The sequence below is a fragment of the Lactuca virosa genome, chromosome 9 (assembly GCF_052849685.1).
Source record: "Lactuca virosa cultivar CGN04683 chromosome 9, Lactuca_virosa_CGN04683_v6, whole genome shotgun sequence".
Lineage (NCBI taxonomy): Eukaryota > Viridiplantae > Streptophyta > Magnoliopsida > Asterales > Asteraceae > Lactuca > Lactuca virosa.
The window spans coordinates 154462649-154477473 of NC_136434.1; the positions used below are offsets into that span (position 1 = coordinate 154462649).

The following is a 14825-nucleotide window of genomic DNA, read 5'->3' on the forward strand; positions in this document are numbered from 1 at the left end:
TGTGATCCAAGATTCCTTATGTTGGACTAAGTCCATGGGGTGACCCATGGATACTCCATGGAGGTTAAAATCCATGGAGCATAAGGAATGGGTAAAGTTATGAGCTACATGGTGTAACCCTAATAGCCACCATATAAAAGAATCACATGGCTCAAGAAATCGTGCACTAATGTGTAAATATGAGGGCTAGATGATTTCAAGGAGTGTTCCATTTCTCTCAAGTCATTCCATGTGCATTTGGTGTTGTGTGAACCATTTAAGGTGTCACACTTGGGGCACTAGGCACTCAAGCTTCATGGAGACAAGCTACATCAAACAAAGGTATGTATTCTATCCATTTGATTACCCAAGTATCAAGTATTGTATGTTAGATAGGGTAATACCTTGGAAAGTTCATAATTGCATGTATAATAGAGAAAACATAGATCCAAGGTATTTAGGGTTGCATGTACACTTAGGAGTGTTAGAATGCTCAAAACCCATCAGCTTGTTCAATTGCAGGCTCAGAAAATGATGAAATGTACGAAGATGCACCTTTGGAATTTGATCCAGCATATCTACCATTGGAAAAATGGACAAGAGATCATCCGAAGGATCAAGTTTTTGGGAATCCACAAGAAGGAGTTTTAACAAGAGCTCAGATTCGTGCAAAGAATGAGGTACTGAATATTCATCAAGAATTTTGCATGTTCAATGTTTCGTATCTAAAATTGAACCAAAAACAGTTAAGAATGCAATGGAACACTCAGATTGGGTTGTTGCAATGCAATCTGAATTGTCTGAATTCGAACGAAACAAAGTTTGGCGATTAATTCCTAAACCTGAAAATGTTTCGATTGTCGGGTTAAAATGGATTTTCAAAAATAAAACCGACAAAGATGGAAACATTGTTCGAAACAAAGCCAGACTTGTTGTAAAAGGATATTCACAACAAGAAGGAATCGACTATGAAGAAACTTTTGCCCATGTCGCAAGACTCGAGGCGGTTCGAATATTTCTGGCTTATGCAGCTCACAAAGATTTTGATGTTTATCAAATGGATGTGAAGTGTGCATTTTTAAATGGAGAGCTTGAAGAAACTGTTTACGTGGAACAACCCCCGTGTTTTATTAACGAAGAATATCCTAATCATGTTTATGTTTTAGATAAGGCAGTTTATGGTTTAAAACAAGCACCATGAGCATGGTATGGAACTCTTACATCATTTTTGAAACAATCTAAATTTAAACAAGGATCTGTTGATCCCACATTATTTCGAAAGAAAGTGGGGAATCATCTTATGCTTGTTCAAATTTATGTTGATGATATTATTTGAGGCTCGACTGACCCTGCTTTGTCTAGAGAATTCGAAGATTTGATGAAAAGCAAGTTTGAAATGAGCATGATGGAAAAAATCAATAATTTCCTTGGATTGAATATTCGTCAAAGCAGAGAAGGGATTTTCATTAATCAGGAAAAATATACGAAAAATCTGCTAGAAAAGTTTGGATTGACGAATAGCACAAAGCTTCGTGTACCAATGGCAATAGGCATAAAGTTAACACCATCGTTAGACAAACCTGCTGTTGATATAATGTTATATAGGAGCATGATTGGTTCATTACTTTATCTTACAGCAAGTAGACCTGATATCATGTTTTCTGTAATTGTGTTAGGTATCAGTCTAATCCACGCGAACCACATCTCGCTGCTGTGAAGAATATTTTTCGTTACCTTAAAGGAACAATTTCGTTAGGATTGTGGTATCCTTCGAAAACAGGATTCTTCGTACAAGCATACTCAGACGCAGACTTGGGTGGTTGTAATCTTGATCGAAAAAGCACAAGTTGTGGATGTCAATTTCTTGATGGCAAATTAGTAAGCTGGCAGTCGAAAAAGCAAGCATTGCGTGTCAATTTCCACAGCTGAAGCGGAATATGTGGCTGCTGCTGCTTGCACTTCACAAATAATATGGATCCAAAGTCAATTGCGTGATTATGCAATTAATATGAAAAAGATTCCATTATATTGTGATTCTCAAAGTGCGATTAGAATTTGTCATAATCCTGTGCAGCATTCGAAGACTAAACACATAGCTCTTCGTTATCATTTCATTAAAGATCACGTGGAGGATGGAAATATTGAAGTACATTTCGTGAAAACAACTGATCAGTTAGCTGATATTTTCACGAAACCTTTGGATAAAAAGTCATTTGTGAGAATAATAGAAGGGCTTGGAATGATCGATGGAAATTCTGTTCCATGCGAAAAAGAAAACTGATGGGTGACAATGAATGAATCAGAGGCGCTGAATAAAAGATAACGCAAAGTCATTCAGCATTCAGCGGTTACTGTTCCTGGTCAACGCTTCGACCGCTTCAAATTCGCACGTTTGTCACTTATTTTAAAGCGTTGAGTTAGTGGTTATTGTGCATAGTCAACGCTTCGACCGCTTCGAATTCGTACATTTGTTACTCATAAAAGAAGCTGTTTGCAACAAATACAGTATCTTTTTCAACTTTTCGAAAAATTAAAAAAAAAATTCCAAAAAGATTTTTTTTGTTTTGTTCTTAAATTTTCGAAAAATTCAAAAATCCAAAAAGATTTTCTTTAGTTTTGTTCTAAAAATTTTCGAAAAACTCCAACATTCAAAACGATTTTCGTTTATTATGTCTTTATTTTCGAAAAATCCAAAACCACAAAAATATTTTGATTTTTACTTCTTTTTAGTATTTTGTTGCAGATATTGATCACAATACAGAGGGGATTAAGCATGTCGTACTAGGGTCAGGTTTATATTCACATAAGTCTCTGAGCTACCTGACTCTTCTCAAAATGAGTTAAGAGTTTTCTGTTTGGTCCAATATCATAACAGAGGTACACTTCGTGTCTTATACCAATCTTTTTCATCAATAAAGTTCTTACACGATCACACACAAAGACATATGTCCGAGAGGTCTCTGATCAAACCCGTCGAGACTTAGATATATCAAAACTCTGTGATTCTGATCTAATATCATGAGTCCGTGATGATCGTGAAACCCACATTTCTTGCAAAATTAAGGAATTGACGGGGAACTAAGTTCCAGATGTTTACGAAACTTTTGTTTATGTACCAAAGTTCGAAACTCCAAATCATATTCATTTCAAATGTGTGGTCTTGATCAAACATTCGAAACCCATGATGTTTGTTACCCAACAAGGTCCAGTACATAATTTTTTTTCTTGAATATGATTTCCGTGTGAGTTTCATTCGAATGTCCTAGTCATGATTAAAATTTCTCAAAGCAACTTGTCACTGACTACACTGGTCAAACAAGTAATTTCTGTTACACATTATCACCTTACGTTTAGGTTAACATGTAACGAAATTTTGAACCTACCCACGAAGCATTCTCAAAAGAAGCCCTTTGATACTTATCCAAAAGTATTTCATTGTAATTCACGGGAACATACACAAGCTGTTGATCATCTCTCTTGATGATTAACGAAGCAATCTTTGCCCGGGGTTTATCAGCCTTCGTGTCAAATTAAATTTTTGAAATCACAAAATCCCAAAATTTTTATTTCTTTGTTTCTTGTCTAACTTTCTTTGGAACACTACACACACGAAATCCTTGAGGTTCTGAGTAATACCAACTCAGGCTGATGATTTCGAACATCTGGCATATGACTTCGCTTTTTATCCCAAAAGTGAAAGAAACTTGCTTCCATTCGAAGGGTTCTGACGGTTACAATTCTCTTGGAGGGGTAATGACAGGTTGTGTATAGATGACGTATGGTATTATGTCCGGTTTTCTAGGTGATGTGACAGCTACTTTTTGATGCATGGCTATCTTTACGCAGTAATGATTTTTAAGATGCCACGTCGGATCTTATTAAATGCATCCCGCTTCAAATTCAAAAATCCAGGGTTACATATAAAAGGGGATTCCAGGGTTAATTCTCCGTTTACGCGATCAAAAAGCAAAATACATAAATTCTTTGTTCATCATTCTCTTCAAACCCTAACAATGGCGACTTCTGCTCATGTCGATCCTTCCACTGAAGATATTTCATCCGCACCAGTTATGAAGATTCAATCCACTAACTATTATGTGGATGGTGAAGTTTCTCAATATCCCGAGGAATTGAAGATGCTCATCGTTGCTCTGAAACACTCTGTTTTATCCACGGCGATGTTCAATTCCTTTTCAGTTCGAATATCCTGGCTTTCTCAAGCAGGATCCACTGCAACATACAACAAAGCCTCAGATACAATCACTTTCCATCTTGTGAATGATAAAAAGGTTAGGTTATCCAAGAAACTTTTCTGTCAGATTCTTGCAATTCCGAATTCGCCTCCTTTTGTTGAATTCACATTCCCACAAATTGTCCATATGTTTAATGAAATGGGATATCAGCCCCCATTGTCAAAAATCAGTGATTTTAGAAAGTCTGGACTTCCACGATTATGGAATTTCTTGTTTGGGATCTTTTAAGATGTTTGACTGGAAGAACCGTTGGCTTAGACAAAGGAAGGATGGAGGTGTATGCTATGGTTGCAGGCCTCTACTATGATCTTGAAGCAAATTTTTCTACACAATTATGGAAGGAATTCCAAAAGGGTGTAGAACATACGAATGCTGTTCATGGCATTTCGTGTGCACGATATTGGAGCCTTATTTTACAGTATTTTTATAATAAGGAAGGAATTTTAATATCAAATGAAGAAGAGAAGGTTACTTTTCAATCTTATCATTATCCGAAGGAGGTTGTCGATGATGCTGATACTTCTCCAAGTGTTGCTCGGATTCCAGATGCAATGCTTAAACGGGTGGATCCTACGAATCCGGTTTTGGTAGCATATCTGAAAACGGTCGATTCTTCTATTCCGACTGGAATCTTGTTGCCTAGGGAAGAGAAGAAGTCCAAAAAGTCGAAGAAGGCTGATCCTGCTTCCTCTGAAAAGAAAACACAGGATTTGAAATCCTCCAAGTCTCCAAAGAAGAAGGTTGATGAAACCCAGGTGATTGAGCCAATTTTTGAAGAAACTCAAGAGAATGTTATAATTCCTTCGAAGACTGGGATGTTTCGAAGAATCAAGATGAAATCTCTTCGCAAACGCAAGTCACCTTCACAGAAAATGGTTTGAAAACCTCAGATTACTCATCAGGGTGTGCTTATTCGTGAAGTACCAGCTCCTGTTTCTCCGAGGTCAAAGAAACGAGTAGCTGAGGATATGGCAAAACACTTGTCACAAACGAAGAAGAAGAAGAAAACTCAAAAACTTGTTGTACCTACTGAGTCCACAGAAGACGATGAAACGATACCCGAAACCCCAGAGTTTACTCATCTCATTACAAGTTCAACTCCTGAGAAGACAGATGTCATACCACCCGATGTTTCGATTGTCAAATCAATTTTTGAGGAGGTTCGAACTTCAGGCATCCCTGTACACGTATCTGATACGGATACAAATGTCAATATGGGTGAAGGAGGTTCGAAGAATGTAGATCAAGGTACTCCTTTAGAAACAATTGTTTCTGTCACACCATCATCTACAATTCCCATTACATCAACCACAGACTCACCTACCTTCGAACAGATCATAAATCAACAATTTACTTCCATTTTCTCTTCTCAATCCACTGACCCAACAAAACCACCTTCGCCTATTCACGAAAACATTGATATGGAGACAGAAACAGACAATGAAGGCTTTGGAGGTACATTCGAAGATTTGGAATTTCATGAAGATGAAGAAGAATTTTCTAATCATATGCTGATGACAATGAAGCAGTATAAAATTCTTAATCAGAAGTTGAACTCCTTAATTCAATCCCAAGCCGATCTTGGAGGAGCTTCATCAGTATCGAGTCTGGAAATCGATACTATGTTAAAGATGCTGGAATCAAGAATAATCAGCAAAGTTTCTGGAATGGTGAAAGCTTCAGAGTCAGTCATTTTGGAGAAGGTTGATTACACGGATCAGAATAATGAACTTCGTGTTAAAAATCAACGATCTGATTTTATGGGTGAAGTTAAGAATCTAAAAAGCATAACAAAAGAACGAAATATTCTTTTTGTTCAAGAAGTGAAGAAGGTAAGAGAAGATGGTAACAAGCAGATTCATGAACTCCGAGAAGAAATGCAAAAAGAAGTTGCAGCTGTACATCATGATAATACATCAGTGAATCAGAAGGTCGATATCATTTGTGATGCAGTCACTCGTTTTGTCAAGTTATATGAAGGTTTGAGTCCTCAAATAACTCAAATCTCAACTTCCGAAACTGCAAGTTTTAAGGAAGTGATAAAGCTGCTCAAGGAGTTAAAGGAGATTTCAACAAAGCCAGTTTCGTCTCCACTGATTACTCCCGAATTTTTATCCCAGAAGTTCGTTCGGTTCGAAGCCATTCTCAATAAGCAGCTTGCACCACTTTTTCGCATCTCAAGTCTTCTTCCCACAACAACTGCCCCTCCTGTTTTTACAGGGGTGCAAGGGGGAGAAAGTAAGTCAGCTGAAGAAGAAGCGAAAGTGGTGGGCAAAGTATTTCCTTCGAACATTCCTTCAACAAAACCGGTGATGGTTTTTGCTAAACCAGTGACTTCAACTATTGTAACAACAATGCCAACTGCAAGACCAACTTCGAAAGGAATTGTGATTGGTAAACCATTAGAAACTGGTGGGAGTGGTTCGAAACCAAAGGAAGTAACAGAAAAACCGGCTTCAAAAGACAAAGGGAAATCAATTCTTGTCGAAAAATCAAAAGATGAAAAGAAGGCGGAAGCAGAGGCTGAACTGGAGAAAACGAGGCTCATCTAAAGTATCATGACTCAGAGGGCTAGTGATCCGAAGGGGATGAATAAAGGTGATCCAGAAAAACATTATAACTATGAGACAATCGAAGCCAAGGTTTCTTTCAATCACATGTACTCATTCGAAAAGAAGCCAAAGCAGAGTTATGTGATCACGAACACTGATGAATGCCAGTTGGATTTCCCGATAAACGAAATGATGTTTATCATGCCACAGTTCAAGGCTGAAGGGAATTTCAAGGAAAAAGATGAAGGCACACACATGAAAATTCGTTTTCATGCTGTACTTGGAAAAGCCCCTGAGGAGGTATGGTCACTGATCAAAATCAAGAAGGTGATCAGTATGAAAATGGATGTGGTTTTCGAAAACACAGTCCAAAACATTAAGTATGTGGTGGCCAGGGCAAATGGAAATATTTGCGAATTTACAATTGCAGATTTTCCATTGATGAAATTGTATGACCTTATACAAGTTGCATTGCTTTTGAAAGACAAATCATTCTCTTATCTTCAGAACACAGAGCCTGAGGAATTCAAGCTTGGAGTTGCTCACATCAAGATCTTTATAGAAAATTACTATGAGTGCCTAGCACTAACTGATGTGGAGTTGGCTACTGCCAAGGGAATGGAGATAAAGGCCCCAATGGCTCCTTCGAAGACTCAGACTGAATTAAAGAAATATGCAGATGGAGAAATCTGTCTAAAGCCTTTTGGGTTAGTCTTCGCGGGAAAAGATAAAGCTGGGAAAGCGAAGCGCTTCTTGTTCCAGGCAATCGAAGTGGAAAGATACTCTACATCTCAATATACGAACTTAATTGTTCGTATGAATCACTGCAAGAAAAATAATGACGGAGACAAGAAGGAGTTGAAGAAGGTCATCTCATGGTACACAGAAGTTCGAAGAGTTTTGCTGTACTCCATCACACTTCTTTCAAACTGAAGACTTCGACTTTGATTACAAAGGGGGAGATTGTAAGGGTCGAAATATTGTAATTAGTCGAAGTATGTGTTGGTGTCTTCGAACATTTTTGTAATGTATTTTACTAAGGCATTGTATTCGAAACTTAATGTTTAGTCCTTAGTATATTTTTTGTACACTTTTCTCTCCTATATATAGGAGTGTTTACTAGAGTCTTAGTAACGAAGTCTTTACAGAATATTCACTTGTACTCTGTAAAACTTGAAAGCATAATAGAGCCAAACAGATCATATTTACATTTTGTGTCTAAATTTCATATTCATACTTTGAATTCTACTCTGATTAATTCAATACTTTGATTCTTTGTAAAACTTGTACTCTGATTAATGAAACAAAGAATCGAGTATTGAATTAATCAGAGTTGAATTCAAAGTATGAATATGAAATTTGGACACAGAATGTAAATATGATCTGTTTGGCTCTATTACGCTTTCAAGTTTTACAGAGTACAAGTGAATATTCTGTAAAGACTTCATTTCTTCAGCTATTTTGTTCACTTCGCTTTCATGAGTCTAAGCAGTGCATTATACGATGAGATATCATTAGAACATGACCCATCGGTCTGTTACGCTGAATGAAGGAAAGTACTTATCCTAAGAAGAAGAAGGAGTCCTCAATAAGGATTTATTTTGTAACTCGAAGGTTACAATTGAAAGTCCTACGGAGATCTAAAGATTTTTAGGATTCGTCAGATATTATCGAAGACTTATCCAAAGCTTTTCTTTGATCGCGACTCTATTAACAGCTTTGACCCAAAAAGGAGCTATTTATACTTGGAATGTGAAGCATAAGGAAGCTTTTGAGAATTTAAAGAAGAAGTTGTGTGAATCGGTCAGATTGGGAATCGGGGACAAAAGCGGTTCAACAACAACTAGTTTTATGCCAATTCATAGATTGTATCGAACCGAAAAGATTACTAGAAAATCCGGTTGAGTCAGTTTATTCTATTTTGATAATTTGATTTCACTTAGCTTGTTAAAAATACAACTCATTTTCAAAGCAAATTAAACTGCTCTCAGGTTAGCCGGTGTGTACACATCTTGTAGCCTGATGCACACTATTAACATATATAGGAAAATTCATTGTTATATATATATATATATATATATATATATATATATATATATATATATATGAAAATTCAAATGTTAGAAATTAAGTCGTACGAATAATAATGCAATATATGCACACGGTTTATGCCGTTAAAAAAAAAACCAAATCTTATCCAGTCAAATCATGTGTAAATTGAATTCGTCAAAACCTAAAACAATATTACCTTAAAGATGAACGAGTATTGTTAGGAAAATAGAATCGTTGGCCAATTGAACCGGTTAACAATTGACCAAGCCGACCCATATCTCTTCCCCATTCATCGCCACCTAATCTTTTGAAACCCTAAGCTTATGGTCCTTTCTTACTTTAGATATAAATACTCTTAACATTGCCACTGTATCCTTGGTACAACCATTATCTTTCAGCCGAAACCACCACTTACAGCCTCTTTTCTACAACACATTTTTCCATTAAAAAGAAATCAACAGAGAAACAAGGAAATGACCTTGCCACCATCACACACATTCACGAGTGTTGTTGTCTCCACCTTCGGTTATCGACCGAAAATAGTGGTAATCACCACCATCGTTAACGTTTCGATTCAGAAATTGAAACGGGAAGTTTCTATAGCTTTTTGCACATGTAAGTTTACTTTCATTCTTTAATAGATTTGATTCTGTATTTTTTTAATGTTTCTCCAAATTTCGGATGATGTATGCATTTAATTGGTGTTAAGCCAACATCTGTTGAGGGGTTAAACCAACTTCCGTTGAGAAGGGCTGTAAAATTGAAGTGGTTAGTCCATGAATTCCTTCTTTAAGAACCATTTGGTTTGTAATTTTTTTGCAGAATACAGAAAAGGTACCCTTGACAAAACGACTCAAATAATGTTTGATCATGTGTAAATGAACATCAACAGAAAGACTCTTTACTAAAGGTAATTTGTTGAATGCACCTTTGTTTATTTTCATTGATCTGGTGTAAATGTGATATGAATATTCATGTTTGATCGGTAGTTCATGTATGGAAGTTTAATTTTGACTTTGTAAGGATTTAAAAGTCCACTGTGAGTTCCAACTTCTCTTTCTTCTACTTATCTTATTTCCTCATGTTTTCATTAATGATGTTGTACCATTAGTTTTGTAGTTTTGTGGTTTTGCCGACACAACGATCCATCGTTGCCACAGTCTTCCACTGAATTAGTCATCCTCTTCAATTATTGCAAAGTTCAATTAATTAGTTTTATTTCTTCATGATTAGTTTCTTCTTAAAACCCCATGAAAGAATGCTTCTAGGGCCATGGTGAGATTAGAACCTCTCTTTTGACTACATTTCTGTATTATAACTATTTCAATGACCACATTTAACTGTTTATCAAATGTTTTTAATTGCTAAACTATTGGCTTTGTGATGTACTTAACGACTTGGCTTCAAGTAAGAAGGGGAAAAAATCCAATTCCAAAACAACTATAAGCTAATCAGAAAGTTGCAGTTTTATATTGTTTATTTGTTTTTTTTTTTTTACTTTTAGTTCCCATTTTCCTCATTGAAATCAACACGATTATGGATCAGGATTCAGTTTGCTAGTTCTTTATATAAGAACTATATTTTCTTATGCTCCTCCTCTCCAAAGTAAAACATCCAAGAATTTTGGTATGTTTAATTTCCGGAATGTATGCTTATATTATATAGTTCAAATCTTTGGTATACATCCTACCTCAATGATGAAAAAAGAGATAATAAAATCAAAACAAAGTGTCCAAATAATTTGGTTGATGATTATGTAACCATTATTGTGACATCCATGAATTTAGGTCAAACACTGTTAACGGGCAAGTTCACAATAAATCTATTTGCAAATTTATTCATTGATTTTTACTCCATCTAATATAAAATAAGTGATTTATTTTAACTATTACAAGATACCAGACGGTATCTTACTTCCAAATATGTAATCTGGAAAATAAATCAAACTGCTCAAACTACAACCATATGAATGCGTCTGAAAAACTGAAATTTCTTATTAACCAGTTATGAGTAAAGCAAACACTCTATCCTCGTAGTACATGTTTCCATGATTCCAAAAATATAAAGAACGTCTAACACGGAATTCGTATGCAAAAGATATGACTGTTTTAAGAATTCGAAACCGATATAATACTGATTTTCGTAAAACCACTAAAATTATTTCCGAAAGCATTTTAGAACTCAGGCTATAGCCTAATATTTAATTTCATGTTTGAAATATTTTTATAACAATATTTATGAAAGTCAAAAATCAGACGTTTTTCATCTTTAGTTAAACGTAAAACTTTAAATGTCATTTCACAGTGATCAGTATAACAGAATTAAATTTCATCTGCATTTTTGGAATCACCACGACCTGAACATTAGGCAAACACTTTTAGAAATTTTATATGAATCGATAAGAGGGCACGAGAATCGGGGTATACATCATGATAAAAAAATATATGTAGAATGTATTGTAGTTATTATTGTGAAAAATGTTTATAAGTTTTATAACGACAAGGACACTATATATGTATATATATTTTTGTTGGCGTATGCGACTTTAAAAGATTCAAATAAGTCGTGTAATCAAAAAGCTTATAGGTTATATAATTAAAATTATAGAACAACAATATAATATATATATATATATATATATATATATATATATATATATATATATATATATATATATATATATATATATATATATATATATATATATATATATATCATGTAAATTTCCAAATACCAATTAATAGTATATATGACAAATTTGGACACTTATTATGTATAAATCTCCAATTCTTTATATATATATATATATATATATATATATATATATATATATATATATATATATATATATATATATATATATATATATTAAAAATGCATTATATAGGTGTTAATTTTATAATTAAGAGATCAATGTTTACAAATTAACAATTTTACAATTCCTAACTTATAAGTTTATATATATATATATATATATATATATATATATATATATATATATATATATATATATATATAGCATGAATAAAACCAATAAAATATCTCAACAATATATACACAAATACATCTATTTAATCTACCAAATACAAATAAATAAAAAAAGACATCCAAATAATAGTTTCTTCCAAATTTCATTTTATACAAAGAAACAATCAAAAAAACTTGCACTCTACTATTTTACTTTCTTCCCACGTTTTTCTTTCACCTGTATTACAGCTCACACACAGTCATTAGACAGGTAAGGGAAAACACATTGTATTGATCGATCCTTTGTATCTGTTTTCATCTTCATTTCCAGCAAGAACAAACGGATTCTTCCTTCCCATCAAATTCACAGCAACAATCGGTGGTTGCTACAACCCCAACACCACCTTGCACCATCACCACCCTACAACCATTCCACCTACTTCTTTCTTGTCAAACAATCAATACCTAAACATCGTTTTCCCTATACCGATTTCATGTCAAGAACACAAGTACGATTCTTATTATCAGGTATACCTACAAATAAAAAGAATAACCTCACATTTGTCTTTCTTTTGCTTCCGTGTAAAATGATCCAACTTGTTGTGACATCCCCTAATTTCTCGGCCAGAAAAGACCGATTTAATTTATGCTTTTAAAATAAAATTAGAGTAATCCTTTTAAAAGATGTTGCGGAATTTGTTCCCATAAAAACATGATAATTATATTATCAAATCATTTCCGAAGAAATGTATTTAATTCATTTAAACCATTGGGATGTCATCGTCAATACAGAAACATAAGCATAAACAGAACTTACATTCACTTATACTAGTGATCTACATCTCTTTTAATCTCTCAGTGTAAAGTAACTTCGTATCGATACCTGTGATACAAACAAACTGAGTGGGTCAGGCTTGGGAGCCTGGTGAGCATATAGGGTTTTCAACCCACAATAAATAAATTTATTATGCTTAAACATCAAACAATCAACAATATTACCCAACCCCATTATCTTATCTATTTCTTAAGGATTTACCCTAAGAATCAACTATCACTCATTCCTAAGGATTCATCCTAAGGAATATGCACGAAGTCACATCGTCGCCAGGGTTATACAACAGGCACTAAGTCCATAGCTGCCAAGGTAACCAAAGGAATAGGCACGAAGTCACATCGTCGCCAGGGTTTATACAACAAGCACTAAGTCCATAGCTGCCAGGGTTTATACAACATGTGCTAAGGCCATAGCTCTTATTTATCGACAGTATTATTCACGGGAATCCCCCTGCAATATATGTCAATGGGTTTTAGAGTACAACTGCTGAACATATAGTTCACACACTTATAGGTTGCGAGCCTGCTAGTGTTCCACAAATCATCTAGAATAGTCCATGGTTGTCATCCATACTTTGTTGAATGACGGGGACCAACGTTTGGGTAAGTGCTTCTCTCATATTTCACCACTCACCCTCATCCCGTGATCTATATCACCGATCATCTCATTTATCCAACTCATCTTTCATCACATACCAACTATTTCATCTACCCATGTTTTACCCAACATTTTTGTTGATAAAAAAATACATATACAGTTTAAATTATTTAAAAACCTGTATAAATCATTCCTTCAACATACATCTCAAATAAACAAACAATATATATTCACATAGCACGTATTTTATATAAAATATTTCATATCTATGTGTAATATGAAAGTGACTATACACTCACATGATTTAACGATAATTGGGCAGCACTTCGTTTCCTAAAACAATCGTTTCCGATAAAACCGGGACGTTTAATTGAAAACCGGGCCCTGCAAGGGTGGAGCTTCGAACCGAAAAGATAAATTTCTCGGGCTTCTCGGGAACTTCAGGACGTATTTCGGGTGTTTGGTATGATACCGAGGCTTTGGGGGAAGTGAAAATAGCTAAAATATGAAATTAAGGGTGAAAAATGGCAAATTTCCAAAGTTACCCGGGAGGTCTCGCACCCTTCTATTTATAGGGCCGAGCTTCGGACCCGAAGCAAGGAGAAGGAGACACGTGTCGCTGCTGCGAGGCTCAGAGGCGAGGGAAGGTTGATGGCGGCGCGAGGCTCGGACACGCGTTGTCTTCGTATTGGTCCAGCACTTCGGATGACTCACTTGTTTCGGACACGCGTCTGCTGACTCACCGAGATCGGACACGGAGAAGGCACGGGAAGGCTTCTGATTGGCCGAACCTTCGGTGCGAGGATGGTGCGACACGCCTCGCCAGCTGGCCTCGGATGACTCAGCAATTCGGACACGTGGCATGCCACGAGCGAGGGGGACGTGGCCTATTTCGGACCATGCGAAATTTCTCGGATTTCGTGTTTTTCTCGATTTTTGAGCCAAAACTTCTAAAATCCATAATTTTCGCATACGGGCTCCGTATTTGACGTTATTTATATGAACGCGTAGGTAAAATTATGCTCTACGATTTTCTTTTAGACTTCGTCGGGTAATTTTGACTTTAATTTTAATATTATTATTTTTAACAGACCGGGACAGAAAATCTGTTAAAAATTCATAACTTCTTTATCTGACATCCGTTTTCGTCTGTCTTTTTACCGTTGTACTACTATTGACGAGACCTTCGATTCTCGTTTAGGTTGTGTCGGCTAAAAATCACTCGATCTAAAATTCGAGTTTTTAATTGTCTACCGCTAAGCTGAAACTTAGAAAAATCATAACTTCCTCATACGAAGTCAGATTTGGGTGTTCTTTTTATGCATACTCTCGGTTTCACGAACACTACGACTTTTATTTAGATCACCAAGGCTAAAAAGTAGTTTATCAAAAACTCACTTTTTACGTCATTCGGCGCCGTACCGATTTTGTCGTGAAACTTCGACAGGTCATAACTTCTTCGTTATAACTCGGATTTCGGTATTCTTTATATATCCAGAATCTTTGTCACGACCACTACAACTTTATTAATAGATATCGGCTTTATCTAATATTTATTTTCGATGCTCATTTTTATTCTTAATTAATTAA

The 14825-nt window shown here is 35.4% G+C and overlaps 1 long non-coding RNA gene across 1 annotated transcript; it reads left to right on the forward strand.

Moving 5' to 3' along the window:
• Positions 1 to 9039: 9039 nt before the first annotated feature.
• On the forward strand, positions 9040 to 9901 carry LOC145138743 (uncharacterized). The gene is made up of 2 exons (XR_013721691.1): positions 9040 to 9451; positions 9659 to 9901. It is a non-coding gene; the product is annotated as an uncharacterized LOC145138743 (long non-coding RNA).
• Positions 9902 to 14825: the final 4924 nt, after the last annotated feature.